At 42.7% G+C, this 5,000-nt stretch overlaps 1 protein-coding gene across 1 annotated transcript in view; it reads right to left on the bottom strand.

The window, feature by feature from the left end:
* Positions 1 to 5,000, bottom strand: part of LOC144956167 (ras-related protein Rap-2c-like) — a 94,244-nt gene that overhangs the window by 45,986 nt on the left and 43,258 nt on the right. The gene's annotated exons all lie outside the window — the stretch shown is intronic.

The raw sequence follows: 5,000 nt of genomic DNA, 5'->3' as shown, positions 1-5,000 counted from the left end.
GATCATGTTTTGACTTTTATACATTCTGATCACAAGACATATGAAAAGTTCTAGCCAGCATGAAGAATAATAGTAGCGATTCTCTTTGTTTAGAACCACGATGGCCGCCGTTGCTGGGCGACGTGACATCAGACTTGAATCCAATTGAGACGATTTGATTCGTCACCAGTGTTGCCAGGTCAGGTGCCTTTTCAAAACTCCCGCCAACTTTATGCCAGAAATCTGCCAACTTTATTCTCCTACTTCACTTGCGACTGTTGTCCAAAATCCGCCATTTGATTTTATACATTTATAATCAACAATTGTGTATTGTCTCAGAGTAAATAATATGCTACTACTACTCACCTATTTACAACTGTTTCCTTTTAAAAGCACAAAGATTCGGAGTTTCGATTTTGTTTGAGCGGGAGTTAGACTGTCGGATATTGTTTTCATCTTCGGTTAATCCGAATTAGATTATGTAATAAAGATCTAGATAGGCCAACAATACACTCACAATAGATGCTCCTAAAAGTCACTTTAGGGGGTTAAAAAAAGAAGAAATAATTAGACTTGATTGCTATACTTTTACTTTTTTAAAGGGTATTCTTGCTCTTGAAAAAGCAAGAGACAGGGAGGAATGGAGAGAGATAATTCATGCAGTATCCGAAGCCTGGACCAGGCATGGAACCTAGAAGAAGAAGAAAGGGTATACAAATCATCAAAAATCCGCCATCCGCCAGGCCATTTTCCCCCCGCCATGCGATGATAAAATTCCGTCAACCTGGCAACAAGAGATGAAGTGAGTAGGAAAGTGCCAGAAGACAATAAAGAATAAAAATTTCCCGTTCAAACCCCCATCATTTGATTCTCTATTGTCTTCTGGCACTTTCCTACTCGCTTCATCTCTTGTTGTTTTGTTATCAACATAAGTGCCTGCTCCACTCACTTTTTTTCTGAATTTAAAAAAGTCGACCTGACAACACTGCTCGTCACCCCGTAGAGTCCCGAGTGGCCCATTATCGTCCTTCCTCCTCTTACTTACTTAGTTCGCAGGGACGTCGAGGAGTCCTGCTGGAAAGCAGATGGAGGGAGGTCTAGGTGTGAAGAGAAAGGCGCTAATGACTTTGCTCAAAGTAGGTAGATAATGGCTGATAATGGATGGCTCATCGGGTCCATTCATCATAATATGGAATATGCCAGCCATTCGGAAGTCATCATTAAAATGTGCCAATATTTTCTATTTTTTTTTTTTTGGTGGTGGTAGGGAAAGGGGGGGGGGGGATTGGTTCTTATAATTGACATTCCTGCGTGTCCAATAATTAATTAATTCACAAATGGTTGCTGCCTATATCACGTATGTCATCAATAGGATCAAATAGTCAGATGTCACGTCCGCCCAGCAACGAGCAGCTTGGTTCTAAACAAAGCAAATCGGTACTTTTTATTCTTCATGCTGACTAGACAACATAACTTTTTCACATGTCATGCGATCAGAATGTATAAAAGTCAAAACATGATCAGATTTATAATGTTTTTCTCATATGAATAAACTTTTATGCTCGTCGAAGAAGTATTTCATAAGGTGATCCGCCATTGTTCCGATAGTTTTAAGTTACTATGCGTCATTACGAGGGATGTGACATCACGACTGTTGAAGCCTATTATTGTATCCTCTCCGGCGGATCAAGACCATGACGCGGTCGGAGAGCTTGCCTTGCCTTGCGTGCTTCAATGATCTGGAAATCTATGACGACGAGAGATTTATATCCTGGTAGGACCACTTAATCTATATCTTGTAGCATCTACTTTACTGGAAACAACAAACAATGAAAGCAATGTGTAGTGAATTTTATAAATTTAATGAGGTCTCTCGTGTTTACGTTTTGTCTGATCTGACGTGTAGAGTAGTCTTGCAGTCAGCAGTATGTGGTAAGTCTTCGTAGTTCGTAGGAAACGGAGATCGCCACACATGCCCCCCCCCCCCCCCCCCCCCCCCAAACACGGACTAGTCATCTTTGTAGTACCGAGGTCGTTTAATGGTACGTCCTGAGCGAGATAGCTTCTTAGTAGGCACTACGTTAGTATCATCAGAAGCAGTACGGGAGTTTTGTATGTTTCTGTTCGATAACTTTCTGTTCGTATTCGGTGGGCGTCCACGACGAGCTGGGGTGGCAAGGGAAACTGGTTGCGTAGAATCGACAAATGCAGCTTTAAGTCGGTCGATCGAAATCCGTTCTGCTTTGCCACCAACATCGATCAGGAATTGTTTATCTCCAGGGGTTATGACAACATAGGGACCTGTATACGGCTTCTGAAGGGGTCCTCGGTGGTGTCAAAACGGATGTAAACATATTTCGCTGACATCAAGTTCTTGGGTAAATTTGTTTGATGATAGCCGTGATGATGTGTTGGCCGTGGTGAATGAAGGGACACGTTTTGCCGAAAGGTTGCCAAAAAGTCTTTAGCGTGGAAGTCTGAAGGATGGTCAGGTATAAACTCTCCAGGGATTGTTAAAGGTTCTCCGTATACTAATTCAGCTGAAGAATGACCGATATCATCCTTAGGTGCAGTTCTTAAACCAAGCAGAACCCAAGGTAGTTCATCACCCAATTTGGAGTTATTAGACGAGCTTTGAGGGATGAGTTCAAGGACCGATGAAACCGTTCAATCATGCCGTTGGACTGAGGGTGATACGCAGTTGTGTGATGAATCTGCACACCAAGTTGACTGGCCATCTGTTTCCATAGCGTGGATGTAAATTGTGAGCCCCTGTCAGAAGTTATATCAACAGGAATACCAAACCGCGAGATCCAATTGGAGATCGGGGCTTTTGCACATTCTTCTGTTGTTGTGGTTTGTAACGGTATTGCCTCAGGCCATCGGGTGTTCCTGTCAATTATAGTAAGGAGATGGGTGAACCCCCTTGACTGAGGTAATGGTCCAACGAGGTCAATGTTTATATGTGAGAATCGCTTTCCTGGGACATGGAATGTTTCTAACGGTGCTCGTATATGTTTTTGAATTTTCGAAGATTGGCAGTTGTGACATTGCTTAACCCATGCTGACACTTCTTTCTTAAGACCATGCCAGATAAACTTCTTGCTGATAAGTCTGACTGTGGCCTTAACTCCAGGATGACTCATATTGTGAATAATTTCGAAAACCGGTCTTCTGAAGTCGGTAGGAACGATAGGTCTTAGGTAGCCAGTTGAGATGTCACAAATTAACTCTGGACCCGAGTCAACGGATGTTTTGACGATTTTGAGGCTTGTTAATGCAGTTTTGTAAGCCTGTATGTCAATGCTATTTTCTTGGGATTCCGCCATAGCTTGATAGTCGATGCCAATTGAGACTGAGTTTGTAACTGCTCTTGAGAGACAATCTGCGACAGTGTTGTTTTTTCCAGAAATGTGTCGGATGTCAGTTGTGAACTCGGATATGGCAGATAAGTGCCTTTGTTGACGAGCTGACCATGGTTCAGTTGATTTGGACATGGCATGGATTAATGGTTTATGGTCAGTAAAAATAGCGAATTGTCTCCCTTCAATGATGAAACGGAAATGACGGATGGCTAAGTGAATGCCAAGCAACTCCCTATCAAAGGTACTGTATTTCTGTTCAGGTTTACGTAACTGCCTGCTGAAAAATGCCAATGGTTCCCAATTACCTTGATGATTAAGTTGTTCAAGGACAGCGCCCACAGCTTGGTCGGAGGCGTAAGACGTTAAAGCGAGGGGTGAGTTCAAGCAAGGATGGGCTAACATTGTAGCGTTACTTAGTGCATTTTTACCGTCAGTAAAGGCTTTCAACATTTCTTGCGTCCACGTAAGTGCTTGGCGTTGTTTTTTGACTTTCAAAGCACTATATAAGGGTCGAAGTATTTCAGCTAGTCTCGGAATGAAACGATGGTAAAAATTCAACATTCCGAGGAACTCTTGAAGTGACTTGATGGTTTTTGGTTGTGGAAATTGTTTAACAGCCTCAATTTTTGTCGCCATTGGCACAGATCCAGAATGCGAGATGTGATGGCCAAGGAAGTTAAGAGATCTCACACCGAAAAGACATTTCTCAAGACGGATAACGAGGCCTTGGTTTCTAAGTCTTTCGAATACGATTTTGAGATGTTCCATGTGTTCTGCCTCAGTTGAACTTGCAACCAGAATGTCGTCTAAATAACAAAATACGTAGTCTAAATCTTGTAAAATGGAGTCCATTAAACGTTGGAATGCTTGTGCTGCATTTTTTAATCCAAATGGCATTCTTAAGAACTCCCAAAGGCCGAAAGGGGTTATCACTGCCGTTTTTGGGACGTCTTCTGGAGCGACTGGAATTTGGTGGTATCCTCTGACAAGGTCGATCTTCGAGAAGATGATCTTACCGTCTAAGTTTGCTGTAAAATCATGAATGTGTGGGACAGGATATCGATCTGGTATAGTAGCATCGTTAAGTCGACGAAAATCTCCGCAGGGACGCATTTGCCATCAGCCTTGGGGACCATGTGTAATGGGGAAGCCCAAGGGCTCTTTGATTTTTGAATTATGCCCATTTTCTCCATTTCCAAAAATTCCTTTTTTGCACACAAGAGTTTTTCTGGAGCCAGGCGACGAGCACGTGCGAATACTGGGCGACCTTTGGTTGTGATGAAATGTTGCACGCCATGTTTCACAGTTGCCGTTGAAAATGTTGGTTGAAGTAGTTCTGGATAGTTATTCAATAATTTTCTGAATGTATTGCAGTTCGGCTCGAGTGGTGAGAGTTCGGCGTTTGCGCAACCTGAACTTACTGAACAAGGTACGTGCGAAAACGTTTCAGCGTCGATAAGGCGTCGACCACGAATATCCACAAGCAGATTATGATGACGTAGAAAATCTGCTCCAAGTAGGGGACGCTTGACATCAGCTTTGATAAGTCGTGCATTGAATGAACGCGATCCAATACGTATGTTAGTTTCAAAGCATCCGTATGTTTTTATTGTAGAACCATTAGCAGCTTGTAATGCGAGATCAGAGGAACCCAAG

Source organism: Berghia stephanieae, chromosome 10, assembly GCF_034508935.2.
Source record: "Berghia stephanieae isolate SIO BIC M18660-M18661 chromosome 10, UCSD_Bste_1.3, whole genome shotgun sequence".
Classification (NCBI taxonomy): domain Eukaryota; kingdom Metazoa; phylum Mollusca; class Gastropoda; order Nudibranchia; family Aeolidiidae; genus Berghia; species Berghia stephanieae.
The sequence above is the reverse complement of the archived record's forward strand: the minus strand, read 5'-3'. Positions and strand labels throughout refer to the sequence as shown.